Here is a 23,585-nt window from a genome sequence, read left to right on the forward strand (position 1 = left end):
GTTAGGTTTCCTCAAGCCCCAACTCTCAGGGAAGAGAAGAGAGCTGGCTGCAAACGCGGGCTGACATTCCAAGTGGTGGTGGCAGGTGGGAAATGGATCCATTATATCCCAAGATGAGGCATCTTCCCATCCAAATCAACTCACTGGCACAGATAGCCCCAGAATGCTGTTTAGATGGGGGATTAGGAAACTTATTTTTTCTTGAATTTAATTTTAATTAATTGTGCTGCCAGGGGTGAGCTGAAATGGTTCTGTTTTTAATTTTTTCTCCCCACAGTGGATGTCCTTAAACTCCTTCCTATAATGATAAGTTTGTAGCTTGCAAAAAGCCAGTCTGGATTTATTATTCTGCCTCTTCCCTTGTCCCTTCTAATCCTAGAGAGAACATTGCAGTGACTGCTGGTTAGAAAATTAGTTAAGTGAACTGTATACTGTATTCTCTGCCTATATCACTCCTTATTAGGGAGAAAAGATAATACTGTTCCCCCTCTCCTGTCTGCTCACCCTGTATTTCATCTACAGCTCATGTAGGGAACATTTCAATTGACTACTGCAGCCTGCTTGCCAAATGATGCACAACTCAAAGCCCTTAGGATAACTCTGGACTTTTGGTGCAAAGTGCCAAGAGTGCGATGACATCTGCAGAGCAAGATGGGGGAGGTATTTGCCACTGATGCATGGATGCTAGCAAAACAAGCCTGTTGGAGTAGATTCTGCACTAGGCGAGCAGCAGTCACCTGCTTCATGTCTGAGCACTGCCCCTGCAAGCAGTATTTCAGATGTTTGTAACAAAGCACTGCAGTTTCCCTTGGGGTCCCTATGGATGGAGTCCTCTAACCAAATGTGCTCAATTTGGTGGGTCCCAAAGCAGAGTAGTGTCTTGGTGGTGGGCTCTGCCCCATGTAGACAGCCCCTCTATTCAGGAAAGACATGGAAAAAGATGTTTTCCCCTGTCTGCAGCCTGGCAGCATGATTCCTTGTCATTAGGGTATTGCCCACTGTGAAGTGCTCCTCCTCCAGATGGTTTATGCGTCATGTTTGGAGATCAAACCCATAGGAGGGCTGCAGACGGGGAAATGTACGTGGTAGTTGACCTCTTTAGCAAAGTGTGGACAAGACACCCTATAGCCTGTTTAAAAATATTGTCAGAATTAAACTGTATGTGTAGCGGGTAGAGAGCCAGAAACGTCCTTGTAAAACATTATTGCTATGCAGTTAATAGTGGATTTTGCTTGTCCGTATGGACCAGTTAAGGGAAGGAATTTTCCCGAACTAAGTCAATTTATTGCGCAGGGGCCATTTTAAAGGAATATATGACAAAGGGATAGATGAGCCTGTTATGAGAATAAACTCCCAGAGAACTAAAAGGACAGCCCCAAGGAAGGCCAACCTGATAAGAATGGAGAGCTATTAAATGAAGATACTCTTTGTGCTCCAAATCCAAATATATCTCATGCAAGAGTAGAGCTTTCTAAAACAAATCCCTGTGACAGATGAAGGATTTAGGCACAGCCAGGTTGTCTGTTTAATGAATTCCCAGCATTTACCCCATCAAGGGAGGAGGACCCAAACACTGCTGTTCAGAACCTTTTTCATGTGGATTAGAGCAGCCACAAATGACAGAAAACTAATTTTGCCTTGTTACCCTCCTTCACAGCTCATCTGTCCTACTTTTTACTTATAAAAGAATGAGTAATTCAAACCAAAAAAAGGGCTCCAATATTTATAGATGCTCTGGTCTCTTTTGGGCTCAGTGAATATATGTGAGCCATGAGCCTAATTGCATATTTTAGGCACATATGTAATTCTTCAAATGTTTCAGAAAAGCCTTGCCTCAGCAATGAGGAAGGAGGCTCAAAATGAAGTCATAGACCCTTTCCCATATCAGGCCACAACCTATCCTGCAGGGAACCCTTCTTGCCTTATTCCTCCATCAAGCCTCGCCTGTGGACAAAGCTTCAAGAAGTGGTGGAAAAAATAGGCATAGTGGATTGTCTGATACACCAGAAAAAGCAGCAAGGCACAGGTCAGTCCACTAGGGTGTTGTTTGGGCTGCAAGGAGTGTCAGCCACCTTTCAGGTGGTAACAAACCGTACAGTGAAAGCCCACGTGTCAAGCTGCAGTCAGTTACTGCTTGCTTTGTTTGGAAGGTGGGTACTGAAACACAGCTCATGGAACATTTAACAGCTGACCTCTACTCGCTGCAGATGCCTGGCCTCATGGCTAGCCCCAAACAGTTCACAAGAAACAAAAGCCATAGGCATTTTTGTAGGGTTTATTTAATGATCTGATCCACCTGACAGTTGACAGGGAAGCCCTTTTTGTCTTAGCTCAGAATGGGAGCCCTTGGTGCCTCTATCGCTAGAAGCAGCCACAAGACATTGGTGGGGTTTTGTGCTTGACCCAGCTCCTTGAGCTGTCCCACTGCCCTGGCTGTGCAAAAGAGACTCCAAAGAGACTGATCTGGCCATAAAACCATAACAAATGCTTTAGTCTCATATGCAAAAGTCTCCATGTGTACCCAGCACTGTGCAACCCAGACTCCCACAGCAATTTCTGGTGCAAAGAGCCACCCACCCTCCAGCTCATCACCCTGCAGCCATGAGAGACTGACTGCAGGGGCGAGCATCCCACCACCACAGCTCCTCCAGGAGCTGGCACCTACTAGTGATGATGTCTTTGTTTGCTGGCTACCTGCCCTGCAGGATCTGCACCTCATGCCACGACCACCTGGGAGGAGACAGATGCTCAAGGAGGGGTAGGTTTCCTTTAGCTCTCCTGTCCTATCAGGTCTGTGAAGATGTTTCTGATGTCTCTATATCTTAACTGGCTGTAAATGCCTATTTTTGCTGCCTGAGTGTCTCCCCAGGAATCTCTGGAGAATGAATGAAACTCCCTTTGGGATTCACAGAGGAAAAATGCATTGGGGAACCTACTGCGCTATGTCCAGATCCAGATCAGATTTGCAGAGCAGCCCAACTGTCTGTCTTCATCCCTGACCTTGTTTCCTTCCCCTTGGCACCAAGCAGTCCTCTTTCACAGGCTAAATAGCACAGGAGATGCTGGGACTAGGTGTTAGCAGCCATCCAAGTGAAGAGTTACTTTAAACCCAGGCTGACTTTCTGACTGCTCCTCCCTTTCTCCTGAGCCACCAGCTATGGAAATTTTTCATCTCTGATGGAGCAGATTAGCTACTGGAAATGTCAGAGAGAGGCTACAGATGGCTGCACTGTGGGGAAATATTTCCTTGCTAGTCCTGAAAGCTGCTGAACACCGGACCCCAGGAGAGAAGCTCCACAGTCCATTGCATAAAGTGCCTTGGCCTGTGAGGCTGATAATGCTGAAACACCCCAATGTGTTCTGTTTGGTGAGATCCGCTAGCAGCAGCGACTCAAAACTACAGACAGCTTCGTGGAGGGAGGCGGGGTGGTGTTCTTTTTTATTTTTCCTACTTCCATTTCTTTCTTCTTTAATTTTGGTAATGGATCAGAGTCAAATGAACAACATCTGGCAATTAGCACATCCCTTGCCTGGCTCCGATCTGCCACTAAGTTCTGAGTGTTTGCCTTTATTTTTAAATGGGTGGCTGTCAGAGAGAATTAAATGGTGCCTAAAGAAGCATACAGACGTTATAATTAAAGGCACGCCAACCTTGACAGGTAGCTGGGAGTGGAGTTCAGAATTTCAACTTTTCATGGGAAAGGGGGCTGTCAGCACGCGCATGTGCTGTTGAACTCCATGTGTTTCCCCCAGCTGATCTATCCCCAGGTGCTTTTTATACACCCGTACTTGCAATTAATTGTCTCTTTGTCTGCTCCATTTCAGCAGCACTCCATCCCGGTATTGCAAAAAAAAAGAGCATACTTTAAATCTAGGAATAAAACTGGCATCCATTAGCTGTGATTGCGTGTGCTTCTGTGGGGCTTTGCTGCTAACAAGGATAGAAATGATTTAATGGAAAACAGAACAGAGAGCATAAACCTGCCAGCACACGGAGCATCCTGAAGCCACGTAGTCTGTAACCCAGGGCAAATGCCTTCCAGCTAGGAAAGAGATGCCTGGTGCTCTGGGCACTTTCCTGCCAGGCCATACCATTATAAACATGGTCTTACTTTGCTCCAGGTTTTCTTGTTCCACTCCTAATTCAAACAGGGCCAAATCCTCCTCCCTTCCACATAGACCCATCTGACCCACAATCCCAGACGACTCTTTTAAGGGATGAAGGGAGTGTGGAAGCTGGAAACTGGGTTCATGTGCTGCCTGCTCAGCTTTGACCTGGTGCTGAAAGGAGGGCAAACATCACTGTAATGGGATCTAACCTGGCCTCACACCCCTACTCAGAGGATTGCAGCTCTGGGGTTGTCAGTCCAGCATCTTTCCTGTAGTAGGCTTAGGGCTATGATTCACAGGCCCTGGAGGTGGCAGACTCTGGTGCCCTGTTGGTCTTGGGGCCATTCTGGAGGGCAGAGCTGGTGGGAAGGGCTGTGCTACCATGGAGCTCCTGTGCTATCAGTAACTGCAAATTCCGATATTACACCAGGCAGCACCAGCGGGCAGAGTGCAGCCTATCCACACCTTTCCTTTCTAAATCTGCACCTGAGATGATCGATGATTGCTTGGTGGTTTTACGTGCTGTCTGCAGGCTCAAACTGTAGTTTTTTTTACCAGATCTAGTTGCCACAATATCCCAAACAAGGTAGCTTCAGGACAGCAATGCAGACAATTTGACTCTTACATTTTCAAGCAAAGATTCAAACAAACTCATTCCACCAATCCTTCACAGTACTTGCTTTGCATTCCTTGTTAGTGTTTAGCAACAAACCTGTGGACATGCTTCCAGCTGCCCACCCATCCTGGTGGAAACCCAAGGTGAATTTGGTACAAAATCAGATAGCATCCTACAGAAAAGGAGAGGAGAGAAGGAGTTAGGAGGGAAGTGTGGAGCAGCGCAGCATGGTAAAGGAACCATAAGGCCGATGATCACTTGAAGTTGGCTGCAGAATGCCTCGCTTACAACTAACAGTGCTTCAGCACTGGGGAAGCCTCGAGGAATCACCCACAGCCCCCAGGCACCTGGCCCAGCACCCCCGTACTGGTCTGAGAGCACCCATGGGAGTCACGGCATGAGTCTGCCTGACCTGGGGCAGCCAGGAGGCTGTGGCAGACTGCTTTGGCACTGGCAATGGGTACAGAGAGCAACAGTGAGGGCTCGAAGCCAGGCTGATCGGTGGCGTTGTGCTGGGAAATAACCCACCTCCCTGCTTTCTTGCAGCAAAAATGTCTGCAGATGAAAAATGACAGAAGGAAGGAAAACCTGGAGGAAAACACTAGAGGGATGTAATTCTCTCTCCCTGTCCCACACCTCCCACCCTACTCTACCTTTCTCATCCCACTTCCAATAGGTATTTTTTCATCCCCCCCCCCCCTTCCCTGCTCTCCTCCCCAATCCCTCTCCCTGTCTCTGATGGATGGAACCATTAGTGGAATCACTGTAAATAATGTGTAAAGTTAGAAGTTACAACAAGGTATCTCATTAAAGCCGCTTCACTCATCTTACTTCCCAATTAATGTTTAAGGCTTCGCTGGAATGCGGTGACAATATGTCACAGCATATCATCGTGGCAGGCGACAGGAAGTTAATAACCCACTGGCCCTTAAAGGAGCCTTTAATGTCAGCTGCAGAGGAGTAAACAACGTTGGTTTCTCCCCTCCAAAAGTCTGCCCCCACCCCCCTTTTTCTTTTTCCTCTTTTAATTCTCTGCAGGAATGAAAGAGTTTGTGCTGAAATAACATCATTATCTCGTAAAGCCATCTTCCAGCAGAGGCAGAGCACAAAAGGTGTTGCCCAAGGGACTCTGGGATTTTCGGCGCTGTGGCAAAGTTGCTCCAACTCCCCACCCCGAAAATTCGAGAACCCACGGAGTGCTTGCCTTCACCGCTCTTTCCGCCTCCGCTTGGGGCCTCTTTCCTTTTTTAATAAAAGAAACTCCCTCATCCTTCTTTTCTTAGCAGCAATTTCTACCCCCTTCCCACACCTTCAAGCCCCTAAACACAACTTCACAGCATCAGTGTAGTCAAAAGTTTCCTTTCATGTGTAACGGTTTTATCTACTATTATTGTAACTTTCTTTGACTATGCTGCTTTCTGGGGGACGAGTCATCTTTACCTTTCATTCCTCTAAGCATCTGTTCACTTTGAGTACAGTCGCAGCTCTTTACCCTCCTGTTGCCACGTGATGGGGCTTGAGCTCTCCTGGACACCAGTTGTCTCAGGGTCCAGATGGGATCCATCCCTAGCAGCTCCTCTGGAGTCAGGGCAACTCCTCTGGTTTGTCCCAGACCTGCCAAAACTGGACCAGAGCTCCTGAGTTCAGAGGACGTGGTGTGACATTGGTGTCAGTAGCCCAATTCCCTCTGGGGATGTAAAGATTCACTAATCACACTGTGATACAACATAAATGGCCCATTATTGGAAAACCGTTTTGTAGATGTATTTCTCCCATGAGGAAGAAGAACAAAAAAGTTTAAAAAATTAGAGAAAAAGTATCTGGGACCTGGTGACCTGCATCCGAAGCCCTGTTCAGATCTAGGACCTTGTCCCTACACCTCACTGGGACACCTGTATAGGTGACTAATTCAACCACCCCTTCCTGCCTCCCCACACTGCTGGAAGTGTAACAGATTGGAAGTTCACATAGTGCTTTGGGATCGTCAGATAAAGGCACTGCAGACTGTAAATGTGCTCAGTTCCTTCCTCTCTTCTCCAGCTCAAATACATTATTGATTTGCTCATTTACCAGGGGCCACTTGTCAAAAGTATAACAGCATTAGCAGCACTTGATGTAATAGGGGAATGGAGAGGTCTGTGATTAAGTTTAGACAGCCTTGTTTGACTTAGTTAATTGGTTAAATATATTCAGTTACATGTGATGCTTCAGATTTTCGGCTCCAATAAGGTATAATATTAATTTTAATTAAAGCTCAACAGAGTTGGCCAAATATTTCTATTTTCTGAGTATTTTTCTTAATCATATAATTCATATTCTGCTATAACAGGGATTGTGGTAGCAACTGAGGCCTGGAACCTTTTTGTTTGACCATTTTCTTGTAAAAGATGAAGTAGGTAGTCTGCCATTGAGATGTGAAATTATTAAAATCTTTCTATTCTGAAGAAGAAATGGAGAGGAATTAGTTAAAATTCCCCTCCACTTCAAGACAAGATTAATCTATGTCTTTCCAGACAGATGATTTTCTGCCTTTTCTTAAAAATCTAAAATTCACATGAAAGCCATAGCTGCAAGAACTTGTACTTCCTCCTAAATTTGCCAAGGAGCCTTCATATCGCCTGTCAACCCTAGGCACTCCCTGGTTTGGTGTTTCCTTTCTGAAGATTGGCATCCATCACAACAGGAGGGTCAAAGAGCATCCTACAGGCTGCCTTAGCCAAGCGTCCCAAAAAGTGGGACTCTTACCATAAATCCCTGAGTGTCTCCAGAGCTCTTGTAGTTCCCACCTTATAAAGGACATAGGATGCTGAGCCCCACCTCCTTCAGTTCAGCGTTCCTCAGGGAAGGGGATATTTGTGCCAGGGACATGCCGGCATGAAGTCAGATTTGCCAAGAGATTTCCAAGTTGCCAAGAAATTTCAAGAAATTTAAATTTCAAGAAATTGAAATTGAAAAAATTCCAAGAATTCTTTTCTCAGCTCTTTCCTGGAGAGACTTCAGGCTGGCTTGCCTAATATCTATTGTCCCTGGGCCATAAAGGTCTCCATCCAAAGCACAGCTGGAATTTTACAAGGAAATGTGCAAGTCCCAGTAACACTACCAGACTGGTATAACTGGAGCAGATTCACCTGACCTCCTCAGCATAACAAGGCATCCAGCAGGTGTTCAGAAGGGGGGGGGAGGAGGCTACCTCCGATGAACCTTGTTGACGTAATAATTACAAGAGTGGATATTGCCTTCCTAATGACAGCAATTGAAAGTGCAAATACAGCCGCAGTGCATTAAAAATAGCCCACTGCTCCCATGAAGCAGCAGCTGCATTTGAGGACTTTTCCCAGTGCAGAGCTCACAGGACCGCCCCCCCCCCGGCTTTCCTGCCAGCTCCCCACCCCTCTGCTTTGCATTTCAATTATTTTTCCTTCTCTCTCTCAAAATGCAGACTGAAAGATCTGAAAGAAGAAAGATGGAAGGCAATTCTTGTACTGCCTACCAGCCATGCCTGGATTTCTTTATATTACAGGCGGTCAATTAAAAAGATGTGATATTTTTCTTTTACAGTATTGGGATCCAGCTCTGCAAGCCTTTAATTATCTTCATAGGTGGAACCAGGACTGGGAGAGGGTGGAAACAGCATCTTTTCTTTCAGCTGATCCATCCCTGAGAGGATTCAGCTCAGGTATTTTGAGCCTCGTGATAAAAAATAACCCATTTTTGCATGTTTTTCCTCCTCATCCCTACCGTAAGACCATTAAGCTTCTGATCTCCTGACATCCACAGGACCTAAATGTCGCATACATATATCAGCATTTTGTTAAATGAGGGCCCCCGCTTGGCCCAATGGTCACACCTTATCTAAAATGTGACCTCATAAATGTTCCTTAGAGCATCTGTACATGGCATCTGTACCTGACATCCCTGACATGGCTGATAACCATCAGCACCAATGTGTGCTGGTGCACTTCTGACTATATTTAATGACACAGCGCAGTGTGACTTTCTATCACCTATTGATTGCACATCTGCCCCTTAGAGACAACACGGAGGGTGCCTGTAGGGGAAGATGCTGTGGTCTTTTTCTCCCCAGAGCTCTGGCAGGAATACCCCAGGTCTAGATGGCATAGCTCCATACTTTCCCTGCTTAGATCTTCGTCTAATCCACATTGGACAACCCTATCTCCCCAGGAAGGATGGTTGAATGGGAAGTCTCCAACAAGAAACAGAGGAGAAGACAACAAAATCCATTACACTGTGTGAAGGATTCACTGAAAGCTGCTGCCTGGGCTGTGCAAGGGCTAGCAGAATAGTACTGGTACTGCTGTTGAGCACGTATGGGAATGGGATAATGCATAAAAGCAGGCTGCAACTCCCAGTGTATCAGCCCAAAGGAAGAATCCTGACATCTCATTCTTGTTCGGGGTGTCAGAGAACCTAGGGTTATGTTCTCAGGGGAGTCAGTTGTGGGGCCAGAGTGGAGCGAGATATAATTATGGAATAATGCCTGTTCTTCTCCCACCACTCCCCCCTTTCTAAATGAGCTGTCATGTCACTAAAACTGTTTCTGTGTTCCACAATCAGTCCACTTAACGGTAACAAAGCAGTGCAGATCTATCAAACTCACAATGAGCTCCACTAATGACCACTGAAATTACCAAAGCCATCCTGCTTCCCAGCACCCTGGCCCTATCTCCGCCTCTCTTCAATCATTGTTCTGCCTGGCCCACAGGGAAAGGATTGTGTCAGAGGGCATGTGAGGCCACATCCAGCCACCTGGCATGTCACCCTCATGCTTTGCAAAACTATTCTTCCTGGAGCAAAGTGCTGAGGCTGTCAGGTTTATGCCTTCTTTGCTGCAAGGGGGATGCTGGGGAGGGCTCTGGGCATTTACTGGAGGTACCAAGGGGAAACCATCAGAGCTAGAGCCAGCAGTGAAATACCAGCAGAGTGCATTGTTCCTGGTCCCTGATTATGCATTAAGCTGCATTGCTAAGCACATCTTTTTTTTTTTTTTTTCCTTTTTTTTTTTGTAACTGCTCCTCGGAAGTGCAATCTCACTGCTATTCAGATACAATGTGGCTTCTATTCTCTCTCCCAGTTTTAATTATGTGTCCGCCACTGCTTCTTCTCCAAGCTGGCGGGCTCTGAGATTCATAATTTCAGCCTGACACCATAGTAACCACTTAGTTTGATTCAAGACTCTAATGTCATCACTGGCTGGTCTTGAATAGAGCAGGGAGAGAGGGTGTAATTTGAAGGCAGCATCACATAGAAACTGCAATTATTTCTCCCTTTCGGAGGGAAATGTAAACAAAAGGTCATCGCTGGTCAGTGCTCTTCATTTCCATCCACACACACACTGACAAGCTGACTTTTTTGTTTATTATTTATTTCCTCACCCACCCACATGCCTCCACACCAACACCAGGAGCAGCAGCCAGTGTTGGTTATCACCCCTCCGTAGGGATGTGACTACATCCCTCAGAGAATCCCTCTGGTATTTAAAAATGGCCCCAGACAGCTTGTAAAATCACCTCGGGGTCCCAAGAAGACCCTGAAGAGGACTGTCTCCATGGGCATGCAGACTGTATGGCATTCTGCAGCCAGATGCTGCAGCAAGCAGCACATGCTGATAGACAGCCCTTGCTCTGGATTGTCTATCGAGGCAAGGATCAAGGATAAGCAACCCTGTCCTTGCAAGACAGGGGTTTCAAAATCTCTTCTCTCTTTTTTCCCTTTCTTCCAAGCAGATCCCATGTAAAATTTCCTATATCTTTCCCCCCAAAGATAAATATGTGAATCTTTTCTGGAGACCAGACTCTGTGGCTCCAGAGTGACCCCAAGTGCTGTTTTGTCCTCCACCAGCTCAGAGGGCTGCCTTGGACTCACTCACACAGGCTTAAAACAAAAGACCCACAGGGCAACGATGCCACCATCAACCCAGTTATTATCCCATGGACTGTGGTTTGCCATGTCTCTGGACACAGCCTGTCTCTGATCCCAGTGGGAACGGCAGAGACACATAAGACGGATATCAGCAAGACAGATGGATGTGTGCACACAGCGAAATGCAATTCACTCGGTAGCATTCGCTGCAAATCCCGCTGCAATAAATGAAGCTCTCCTGCCCTCCCCCAATGGCTCAGTGATAGAAAGGAGTTAAGTGAAAATAAATGCTCATATCAAATCACAGGTATTGATTTTCTGAGCTGGTAAATGAAGGCGCTTTATCTCCGATGGGAGATTGAATGTCTGTGTGCCATGCTTTGCTCCATTTTCATAAAAAGGAAGGCATGGTGGAATTATTTTACCTGGCTTCTCATAAAGTGTAAAGGGAGCAGATTCTCGTGTCAATGACAAGAGGTATCAATCAGGAAAAATGCCATGAAGACAATGGAGCCGTTGAGGATTGTCAATGGAATAACAAGCTTGGGAGGCTGTGCTTGGACATTGACTCGTCCTTCAGCAAGTGTCTTTCCACATCTCTGTGGTCGCTGTCCCCTGCCAGTAACCTCTTCTCCATGGTTTACTTTTTGTTTGCTAGAAGTTAAGCTTACATCTACATCATTTAATTCTGCTGGCTGGTTTAAGATGAGAACAAGGGTTTCACTGCTACTTGTGCCAGTTTTGAGCTCTAATGAGTTCTGAGCAGGATGTGATATTGAAATTATAGGTACATTACATTTAATAATCTGCAGAAAAACCTTAAAGGGAGTTGTCCATGGCCCTGAGGAGTGGTTTGGAAGATCAAAGCTGACTGATGCAAAGTAATTCACGTAGGCAGGAGAAGTCGCACTCTCTAAGGTCCTTTGGAAACACAACCTCTTTTTGACCGGGTTCATCTACACAGGCATGCCTTGAAATGAAAAAGCTAAACTTCTGCGCCAGAGATCTGCAGATCTGTGTCCAAACCTTCCATCTTATCTGGCAGTTACCCATCTTATCAGGCAATTTTCTGGCACTAGCAATCCATCTCTGCAGCCGTCCACCCATTTCACTATGCAGCCAGACCTGATGTACTTTTCTGTTGATATTTTTTCAAAGTAGGAAAGATCAAACATATAAAAATAGATGCAAAGAAGCAAGTCATTAAAAAGCAGACCCCATGCCTCTGCAGCAGGCATGGGATTCTTCTGGTATAAAACTGCGCTGCTGAGCACACTTTCACTGCCTGCCCTTCATGGCCCTGCACACCAGGCAGATGTGAGAGGATCCAGCTGAACCCCATGACAGGGAGAAAAGAAATGGCAGGTGGATTTCAGCCAGAAGAGACTTTTGCATGGGGGACATTAAGAGACACTTTGTGTTCCTGACTTGGAGCCTGGCTACCTTTTATATCCCCCTGGTATTAAGCAGCCAGACAACTCCTGAGTGCAGAATCTTAATCCACAGGGATATAACCACTGATCTTAAACTTTGAGGCTTGTCTGTGTTAACGTGAAGGGACTTAGTATGAAGTTCAGGATTCCAGAGAGGCGATCCACGATGACATGGCCTGAAGCTATTGCTCTCTCCACCCCTAGCCTGGCAATTTCTACTGACCTCTGAGGGAGCAAAACCAAGCCCAAGTCCATCAGTTCAGTGGAGAAAAGATTGTGTGTCCTGTCATGGATTTCCCAGCACCGATATGGAATAAAAAAATAGACTGGTTGTTGATGCCAATTTTCACTGCATGGGAACATATATGGAGGACAATAAGAGAAAAAATTGGCTCTTGATTATAAATGGTTCAATCTGAGATGTGGGAAGTGCCAGTATGGGTCTAAAGAAGCAAATTCACACTGCTGGGAAGAAAACCCACAGTACACGGGAAGCATGAACATGACCCTGTAAGGGAATGGTAGCCTGATGCTAGGTGGTCTTTGCTGTGCAGTTGTAATGCAGCGCTATGATGATAAAAGAAATTATTTTGTGACAGCATCCTCCGAAATTTACTTTATTATTTCCTGGTACAGCCCTTCTCAAGGCAGACTGTGAGCATAGTCCAGTAGTCCAGATCTGCTCAGGGAGGTGGTCACTTGAAATAAGTGGGTAGAACAAGACACTCTTTCATAGATCTCGGTTGAAGCAGTCAAGTCACTTTTGCCAGAGCCATGGGGTAAATAGGTGAGATTTTCTTTTTATTCCCAGTGGGAGGGTTGAACATAAGGCATTAGCATTCTATTTTGGTAGGATTTCTATTTTCATTATGACAATTGTTTCAAGTCACCAAGTTTTGTTATCCTCTCTTTGCATCCATTTTTTTGGGTGGGTGGTGGGTTAGTTTGGCTGGTTGGTTTATTTTTTTCTTTGAGGGGGAGATTTGTTGTTTTTGTTGTTGTTGTTTGTTTTGGGGGGAGGGTGGAATGAAGGAAGAGGACAGGTTGCTTTTTTTTACTACTTCCCCACCCATATGTCTAAGGTCTCTTTTCCAATAATGTTCTTACTGCAAGAAGTGGAAACGTTGCCCTGCACAACCTCTCTATAGAGTGCGAACATCAATCCTCTCTTATTAAGCTGAAGCTAAAATGCTCATAGACAAACTGTTAAAAAGAAGAAAGCATCTATGCTGTGGTGGAAAAGGTAAAATGCAGTAATTGTCCAAACCTTTCAAGGAAGAATATCTCAGTAGGGAAGGGAGGACCTTTTTCTTTTTTGTGGCAAATTGCCAGAAGACTCCCAAGAAAGCTTACTTCACCAAGAGATATTTATTTTTAGGCACAAAATCACCTTTATCACCCTTCATTTCTGCAAATTTTTTCCAAATGCAGAGAGAAGCAAATACCTTTTCCCACCCAGCTTTGTGCACATGTTATCCCTCTCTAATGTTGTTGCTCTTTTTGAGTACTTTCTGAATCTGATTTATTTGCAGTCTCTGAAAGAAAAAAGAAAAAGAAAAAAGAAAAAAAGAAAAAAAGAAAAAAAAAAAAGGTATTCCCTGTCATGTCTATGTGGACAACAAGAACTAGAGCATGTGTAGACATATAGGGTGGATTAATCTGATTAAATTCAGGCCTCTAAGTCTAAACTAGTCACCCAAAGCTCCTTTCTTACAGTAGACAGACATCTCATCGATATACAGTCAATGGAACCAGAGGTGCAATTTATCTCATTGCAAAGTAGATGCCCAAAGTAGGTCACATGAATCACACCCCTAAGAGCCTATTTCCCCCTGTTGACTAAAGAGGGATCCTAGCATGACCAAACCATTTGTAGATACTTTTTTTTTTTTTTTTTTTTTTTTTTTTTTTCCTGCTGTGCTGTACCTTGTGACTTCAGGTCATTCTGTCTCTGTGGCTCCATTTCCTACACATAGCACTGAAATAATGGTTTCTTCCTTCCCCCTGTTCAGGATCATTTGTTGAACCAAGTGCTAGGCAATGAAGGGTGAAGATATAAAAATATGGCCCAGTGAGTTGTTGATCTCTAGACCTTATGCACAACCTTAGTCCAGATAAAAATAAACATGAAGGTCTGAAGGCTGGAGAGGTATCTGAACTTGGTCAGGAGTAAGAAATGGGTTGACTGGGTATTTTGGTGGGGAAAATGCCTTTTTCCTCTCTCTGCCATGAGATGTTTTAAATGACCTTTAGAAAAAATGCATCTGGGAACTCAAGCAAGACAGCATGAAAACAGAGCTGTGAAATGCACACCAGCCAGCTCAGGTCTAACCAGAAATCTTCCAAAGCAGAATCCAAAAGTCAGACATGAGATTTTGATGCCTAGTGAAGATAACTTTTTAAAGCATAAGAAAGAAGACTGTTGCAGGCAGAACAAGTCAGCGCTTCTCATGAATCCAGAAAGAGGGTCTATATATTATTTAAAGCATCCAATTTATTGAACAGCTCAAACAGGTTCTCTGTACAGCAGTCAGAACTGATGAGGGCTCACAGAAAACTTTGCAAAGCATTCTGCTTTCAGCCAGTTCTTCAGCCGGAGGAAGTTTTGCTCCCTTGCCTGGATCATTTGCATGAAGAAAGGTCTTTGCTTCTGTCACCTCTTCCCTGCCTCAGAACAGAACTTCTGGTGATAGCAACACAGTCACCTGTGCCGCTTCTGAAAGAGGTGTTGTAGAGCTTCATGGCCCTAGGCCAGCACCTTCAGATGCATTGATGACTCTACTGGCAACATCATAGCACAGGTGTATCAGAGAGAGCAGAAAAAGATGAACCTTTAATAACTTCTGTTCTGAGATCTGTTGGAACTGGAATAACAGCCTAGCTAGAAGGCAAGTGCTCCCTCCCACGTGTTTGAAGAGAGAATTGTGTTTTAAATTCTTTGCAGTACCCAGCCAGCAAACTGCCCATCTGGGCATCAAAATGACACATCTGCCACAAAACGAGGTTGAAGTCCACGTGTTTCCAAATAAAACCCACACAGGCAGGGCTCTAAGAAGCTGTGAAACTCAGAAGTAAAGCAAACTTTCTCACCCTTCAAATAATCTTGGGTCTTAGGATTTCAGCCTGTGCTTGGATAAAAATTTGCATCTGTGGTTGAGGTACCTAAACAAGCTTTTCCTTCGTTAGTAGCAATCCTTTGCCTCTCCTGGATTTTCTCACATCTGAGTCACAAAGTGATGTGTTTATATTGGAAATGTGTGTGAGCAGATCTTCCCTAACTAGCAGGGGACTGGAGCGAAACAGCTGAACAAGTACATGCTCGTACATGCAGAGACACACACACAATGGACCTAACACAGCTAGTTATAAATCTAATAAACTGGCAAGCACTACGATCCTTATGCTGCCCATAAATAATTCACTGCCAAGATGCTTGTAGGAACAGCACCTTCTGGATAGTCCATGGGAAATTCTAACGGGTACCGAGCCCTGCTGACTCTAGTTATTAATCCTGTTTATTGCTGCAGTGCCAAAGGGCCAACACAGAATGAGCCCCCTTTGGGCTAAGAACTGTATAAACACAGACTCTTGAGTTTAAAAGGACTTTGGGAGGAGAAATCACTGGTATAATGATGTTAGCCCAAGCCCCAGGACTGTCAAGATTCAAAATTTCTTTCCTCTCCAAGAAACAGCAATAGCTTTTAGGCAAAACTCTCTGCTTTATGTTAGAAATAGACGCAAGTTGCTGAGTCTGGAGTCTGACAAGCATGTGAATGTCTCCAGCTTTAAAGGATCTGGATGGGTTGTGCTACTTAGGGTGGTCTCTTTACAGCATAACTTACCCCACTGGGAGAAAGGGACAGAGAAGGGAGGAGATTTTGCCTCTTCCTGCTGGGAATGCTTTGTTTCAGAAATATAATTTCCCTGCCAAAAGGTATGTGTTCTCCAAGAGAAGGACTGCTCTACACTACAGATTTGCAGAAGTCCTAGACCTGGTGGCTTTCCCATGTTTCTTCACCAAAGCATTTCTAGGGAAGTACAGGGACCAGTTTCTGTGCCCTCCCACACTCCGAGTATATTTTCCAGAAAAAGCCAGGGAGGAAAAACAGGGGAGCAGGTAGTTTCTGTAACAGTGGTGGTAGGTGAAACAAACCAGCCTTGTTTCAAGGGGTGGCTGAACAGCCGTTAGACCATCACCAACTTTGAGCTGTGGTCTAAAGGTAAGAATCTAAAAAAAATCCCATTATCTTGTGAGCCAGCCTGTCCCTTTCCATCGTGACTTCTAAATATGCCTTGGTAGAAACCGAGTTTTCAATGGGTTGTTGTTGAAAACATTCACTTCAAGGGGTCCCTTTTGCTCCCCAGCAAAGAGCAGCGAGATAGGATTCAGCAGAGGCAGCTGTAATCTCCCCTCCACCACTCACTCTATTGCAGCTTAGAAATGGCATTTCAATTGCCTTAGCTGTAAAGAAGGGGAGAGCTACTGCTCTACAAAGCTCTCTGAGATCTACCAGTAAATGCTCCCAGTCAGTGCTGATCGATATTATTGATTTTTGTTTTTTAAATCCTGAATCACAGTCTTGATTTTTCTACAGGCATGACTGAGGTGAGGTGGCTCTGTAGTTCCCTGAGCAAGGCCCCTTGCTGTAACTTCTACTGGCCATGCAGCACAGAGTGGGTGTTTGGCCTCCTACCTGAATCGCTCACATCATCGTAGGCTACCAGAAGGGTCCTGCTCATTCTCCATCTGCAAACCAACCTGTTTATGCTTTCCCCCTGCCCATTTGTAATGGAACAGACTGCTTGTGCTAGTTTTACACCAGCTTTCAGAAAGTCAGTAATACTTCCAAGCTTAAGCATGGGGATTGAATGCACTTGGGAAGACCCCCATAATTCAGGGTTGGGAGCCTTTTTAAAACAAGTTTAATAGGGATGCTTCTTCCCCACACAGCAGAAGTGGCAAATAAAAGTGGAGGTAGTGGTACCAATGGGCAGGGGGCAGTCACAGGAGCTCTGGTGATCAAAATGTGATGAATAACTCTAGGCTGTGCCTTGAATCTAATTCTAGGGACTGTGGCTGTGGACTGCAGCCACAATTGAGGTGAAATTCCTTGAAATTAGACATTTATACATATGTGTATAATACAATCTTGTAAGCCATAAAGCTAAAGTTGGTCCTACTTCTTCCAAGGTGCGTTTCCCAATAATGCCTTAAATGAAGTGTCTCAAATAAGGATTTAATTTAGACTCAATAAGGAGAGTTATTGCTCCATAATGAAATAGAAAGTAGTTATTGCAAACACATTTAGCGAGGTTTAAAAGCCTCGTAATAGATACGTAGAAGCTGTGGCCTGGCTAGGAAAGTTCAGTGAATATCTTCTTAATCTTACATGGGTATTTTCTTTTTTGCTCAGTACACAATTACTATTTCATTAAATTTGTTATTAAACAGCAGCTATGGATGGGAAAATGCACCTCGTTCTCCAGCGTTGGCTGTTATTGCCACCCCTCCAAATGGCTACCAGTAGTGTCATTTGGAGTTAAATTCAGTGCTGCTGCCCCTTCCACGGCCTATTAAATGTACAAAATTGAGGTTGATGTGAGGAACTGGAGACCTGGTAGGATCAGGTTTGGGATGCAGGGTGCTGATTTTTCATGAGCTGCTTAGGAAAGACTTCTGACCTGAAATATGGTCTGAAGCAGCCTCAGAGGAGCTGATTTGCTTTGGACCAGAACAGGATTACCTGTGGGGTGGTGCCCACCTTGAGGATCCTGTGCACCCAAGAAAAATAGAAGGGGACTTGATTTGGGTCAGGGAGTCTTCCACAAGACCAAGGGAGCAACAGGGTTTGCGAGAGATGTGATTCCTCTCCTTGTGCTCAGCCACCCACCCCTGGGGCTCACCACCAGTACTGTCCCCTCTCTAAACATAAATGCTGCTGCCAGAGTAGTTCTTGGGGAATCCTGCCTCCTGTTATTTGTAGAAGCTTCTAACACAGAGCTGCTTTCCCCAAGACCTCCCTCCTGCCTGCTAAGTATTAACCACATCTAGACCATCCCAACCCAGGGCAAAATGAAGAGCTTGGGCCTGAAGGCAGCGGGTGCAATAGAAGATGCAGGTAGAAAGCAGAATCAATGACTTTAAGGGGAGAACTACAATCACACCCCATGCTGTCACAAGAAAGCCATGCCCCAGCTAACAGAGAAAAGAATCACACTCTCTTTCCACCAGCCAATGACTTAAATTGATCTAATGCACGAAGTCATCCTAGCTAATCCTAATTTTATAGGGTCTAATGGCCATCGCTTAGCTGTGATCACACTTTACCCAGTGTGTGAAAGAGACACAGACTGAGTTAGGGTGGATGCAAAGGCAAGTGAGAGATTATCTGCTTTACAGCTGTAGAAAATGAGGCACAAAAGGGGGGGAATAAACCCTCCCTGATTGAGTAAGGCAGTCCAGCAGCACATCACAAACTGCACGAATGGATCCTGAGCAATTACAGAGATCTCTGCTCTGTATTGGTTTTAAAGATTGCTCTCCCTGTAATCTGTCTTTTAGGATCTAAATGGCCTGTGACAAAAGGCTTCTGATTAAGCACTTCTTTTGCTTTGTTACACTTCAGGGTGAAACTGGTGCTCCTGAAAATAAAATAACTGAATAAAGATGAGAGGGAGAGCTGGTTGATTGCAAACTCCTGGTGCGGGAGGCTCTTCAACATCAGGTCCACGTCGGTCCTGCCACTTCAACATCCCACAGACCACTCTGAACATGTGTCTTCTCTCACCATTCTCTGACGAATATCCAAGTATCGGGACTAATAAAACCCTGCAGTATTGTACACGTTGCACCCAAGGTACCCTCACAAGCTCATCCTGGCACAGCCAAGTTCCTTTCCAAATCTCACTGAAGTGAGAAGCATCAGAGAAAAATGGGGCATAAAGATTTCTTCACTTTTGTCTGCTTACACCATGATTTCTGCTTAAACAGCAGCCTAAATGATAGCAGTTTTCATCCAGAGAGAGCGTGGATTTAACTCCTTTTTAAATGCACAGGCTGTAGTACATACAACATCACCACGCACCACGCAAAACCCTTCAATTGACACTTCACACACGTAAATTTTTTGCCTCTCAAGAGTCCCAGTGTCACAGAGACTAAATTAAAGATGTCGTCTTTTTTTTTTTTTTTTTTTTTTTTTTAAACAAGGACTGTCAGGGCAAATTATTGCTTCAAATTTATTGGAATTTTACCCACAATTCATTCTGGGTCAAATGTAACATTCTACTCAACCAGAAACAAAACATTTCTTTTATGTTTGGAGAAGCATATTAAACATCTATAAAGCATCTGAGTGTATTTCTAAACTTAGCTTTTTTTTTTTTTCTTCTTTGAGGAAAGTTTTTCAGGTATTCTAAAACTAAACCCATTCATCAGAGCACAGAAAGCCGAAAAATTATCAGGCTGGCCTATTCCTGCAATTCAACAGAAAATGTTCACAGTGAATCTCTCCACCTTTACTATGAAATTTACATTATATTAATTAAATTAAATCTACATTATATTAAAATTATTTTTCCAGTGGAATTTTACAAAATTTAGAAGAGACCAAAAAATTAATTTTCTTTAAAAAATATCCAGTATTAGCCTTATAGGGCAGAGGGAACAAGCAAATAAAACCAACTAAAATCAACACTAATAAACACAGCAATGTTGTCTCCACTTGGGGAAAGGGAAGATATAATCCAACAACACAGTGCACATGGTGCACATCATCTTTCCCTTTTAGCAAGCCCAGTGGTTGCTATTACATCAGCACATACATGCTTTTCAGCCATTACAACTTGTACTGCTCCACAGACATTTAGCCCTACAGGGCACAAACAGCCTTAGCTTACAGTTCTGTTTTTGCTTTCCCGTAGGACAGGTGAGATGCTGCATCACACAAATATGGCACAAGGAATCTGTATCTCTGCTGACCGATGTGAAAGAGGCTCTCCAGGCACATGCATAGCTGGTACGTAAGGGACTCCTTTTCCTTGTGAGATGGCCATCACGCCCCATTAAAGTGGAGAGGTTTTTTTTGCAGATGCCGTCCAACCTGCATACAAAATAACACTGGACAAGGTGGAAGATAACAAGCCTGTACATTTCTCAGGACTGCTTTTGAGAAGGTTTGTTGGCAAATTGGCAGTGGAGGAGAAGCAGCAGAGGGTGTTATGTCCCAGGGCCCTCGTTCCCAGCATCAGGCACAAGCACTGGGGCCAGCGAGGAGGTAAATGTCACCGTGGTTTGTCACAAGGAAGAATCGGGATAAAATGCTCAGCTTGGTGAGCAAAGGAAGCAAGCCATTATGCCATACATGGCAGAATTAATTAATCTTTCTAATTCTGCCACTGAACAAGAGAGTCCTGGTTCCCAAGGCCACTGAGAAGGGGAAGCTGGGTTGCAGAGTATTGCTGGTGCAATATAGTCATGCCATGATCCAGAGAAGAGGTATTTCACAGGCTGCGACAAGCATTTCTCCTTCATTTTGGAGGGAAATTTTCACAAGCCCTGGGTCCATTAGCAGTTCAAATGTATGTCTGTTTTCCATGGCTCCACCCAGTTCTTATCCAGGGAGCTGAATGTGACATTTCACTACTAAAGTGGTCAGGGTCTGGACCATTTGTTTCTTCCAATTGACTCCTGAATTCAGCAGCCAGGCTGGGAGGCCAGAAGCATCCTAATTTGCAGCAGACCAAGACCCTGTACCTGATGGGCTAAATACTGCTCTTATTTGTTGTCTTTTGTATACATACTGATAAGGAGTAGAAATGCTCTTCAGGAATAGCAGGCAAAAGCAGGGGAATATCTGGAGAAACTCCACAGTTTTCAAGCTTGTACATTGCTGTTCTGAGGCAGAAAACAAGTGAATCTCCTCCTGGCCCCAGAGCCCTGAAGAGGTGAAAATATCTCTACAGATGTCAGAACAACTCTCTCCTTCAAGTCTCCAAGAGGTCTCAAAAGGCTGTTTCATTCCCTGAAACAAAAGGGTGGTTGGTGCTCCTGATGTTTCAGCCTATAACTAGAAGATTCATTTCTTGTCTCCTTCCCAGTATCTATCCCCATGCTTTCTTTTGCAATTCCATTGTCTGATTTGTAAGAATGCACCCCATGAACACTTTTCCCTTTGACCTCTGCCCCACCCCAGCCCCATCCCTCATTAGAAGCACAACAACATCCAAAGGAAGTGTCCCATGAACAGAAGTGGGAGACAGATGGAGTTTCTCATTTGGGGTGACAGGTTCTGTGGATAATGATTTCAATGAGGGAGATAAACAGCAGTGGGAAACCTGCAGGTTCAGTGGCTCAGGTCCTGTCCTGTCAGCCTTTGAGTAAACAGCAAAAGATAGCCACAAAGTGACTGGGAAAAAACATCAAATAAAACATGCTTGATTGATAAACTCATTTCTTAAAACTTCAACAAGGTTGAAAAAGGTGCACATAAATTTGGTGTATCAACAAGAAGCGTTTCCAATGCTTGTGATCCAGAGGGGCCCAGTAGACAGAAGAAGTGGATAATTATAATGAACTGAATTGTCCAAGTTGGGCCTGCAGAGCGCATCTCATGACCCACCCTGCTCAAGGTGTCCAAATCCCTCTTGCCCTGGGAAGCTGTAGCACAAACCTGTGGATGTTGCAGTCACCAGAGCCCCAGGCTGAGGCATCACAGCCCCCGGAGCCCAGCTTCACTGCAGAAAACACCTGTGGAGGGCTGACTTCCAGCACGTAAATGCCTTCAGCCACATCTCTGGGGAGAAACCAAACCGTCAGCAAAGTAAATTGCTTTTTGGATTGCTTCTTGTCCCACTGTGAGAGCTTCACTTTAGGAGCTATCGTGGGAAGGGATGGCACAGTTAGGTGAAAACCCCACATCCCAGAGGCTGCTCCAGGGGCTCAGTATATTAATAAACCAATACCTTGAGGCAGGAATGCAGGGCAGCAGCTGCTTCTTCAGGAGACTAGTTGTCTGCTGGAGCAGTGGGAGAGAAAGACCTATTTTATACCTAGATAATAATAATAATAATAATAAAGTGAGACAAATAAATAAATAAATAAAGAGTGCTTGATAAATGCATTATTAGCTGTAGTGGGAGCAATTACAGGAAGAATGGGAAGTGACAGCTGCAGGCCCCAGATAGCCAAGGCACAAAAGGGGAGTTTTAGACAAATGTCCTCCAGATAATGGGTTTGCTTCTTGTCTAGTTTGGGGGAGGGAGCTGGCAGATATGGGAGGCATTAACAGGCTGTGCCACACGTCGGGAACAGAGATGCTGCCGTACCAACTCTCTGCAGGCATAATTTAGCTTTTTTTTTCCCCAGTGCATCTGACTTCATATTTGTTTAAAGCAATGTGTCTTCCAGTGTCTTCACCCCCTCTGCAGTGAGCTATTCCCATAATGAGAGGGAAAAGAAGGCCCTGGAGTTAGCTGTTTTAAAAGTTTATCCATTTTCAGGACTGGAAAATTAGATGATAAGATTGTGGGGTGACCTCTGGAAATAGGGTCACAGCCTGTGAGAGCATCTGTGCTGGGGTGCAGCGGAAAGTTGATCGCAGTAACCCCACAGAGACAGTCTAGAGACTGCTATCTGGAGGAAGAGGTGCCTTCTTCCAGATATCTCTGGAAGGCTAAGACACAGAGACAAAGCAGCTCAATGGGGATCATTCTGCTCTAGACCTTGCACCAAATATTCAGGCCAGGGTGGCTGTGAGCTCACTAAACAAGCACTTTCCTCCTTACTGCTCCCACTAAGGATGGAAAAAGAAAAGCAAATCACTGTCATTTTTTCCTTCTGGCCAGCTCTATCCAGGGCCCATAAGTCTGAGATTCAGAGTCCTACCCTTTCATGTGAGGCACACACCTTTTGTTGCTTTAACCCACGGCGCTTTTCTGGTCACACAATAATGAAAGAATTCTGCCATTTCAGGAGCATTGGAAAACGCAGGTGATGGAAGGCAGAGGGAGCATGACTCCCCTGTACAGCAATGTGCTCCACAATAACTGCACGAGAACCAGCTGCAATTTGGTGGGGATGGTGACACAGAGGTCAGACAAGCTGTATTGTAATTTGCGTCCAGGAAAATGCAACCAGACATGACCAGGCAACAAAGGCTCACTGTTCCAGTTATTACAAACAAAGAGCATGCAGCGGGAAATCATAGAGGCCTCTCTACAAGACCCCTGTGCCTTCAGCTTAGCTCTGTCTCAGCCTAATTACGTGGCCTTGTTTGCATTAGTTATTGTCTATGGGCTCTCCCATGTCCCCTTCTCGCTGAGTGTCACTCGGAGCCATTAACATAAATTGCACAACCATACTAGGGATTCCCCTAGGGCACACATAAACTTTCCACACCAAATACGATCAGTCCAGCCTGAGGCAGCACCCAGGAGGGGAGATTTCAGCTTAAATGGTTAGAAGTTGGAAAAGTTGTAAGCAACAGAAAGTGGGGGTCTAATAATAGGAAGTGTTAGGCAACCTTAATAGAAAGCACATTACCAGG

General features: G+C 44.8%; 1 long non-coding RNA gene across 1 annotated transcript in view; it reads right to left on the minus strand.

Annotated features, from left to right (window-relative positions):
* Window positions 1–20,010: 20,010 nt before the first annotated feature.
* LOC311442016 overlaps window positions 20,011–23,585 on the minus strand; it is a 31,374-nt gene continuing 27,799 nt past the window's right edge. Inside the window, exon 6 of the long non-coding RNA XR_014696406.1 lies at window positions 20,011–22,089. This is a non-coding gene — a long non-coding RNA (uncharacterized lncRNA). The remainder of the gene's footprint in view (window positions 22,090–23,585) is intronic.

The sequence above is a fragment of the Aythya ferina genome (assembly GCF_964211825.1).
Source record: "Aythya ferina genome assembly, chromosome: 10".
Lineage (NCBI taxonomy): Eukaryota > Metazoa > Chordata > Aves > Anseriformes > Anatidae > Aythya > Aythya ferina.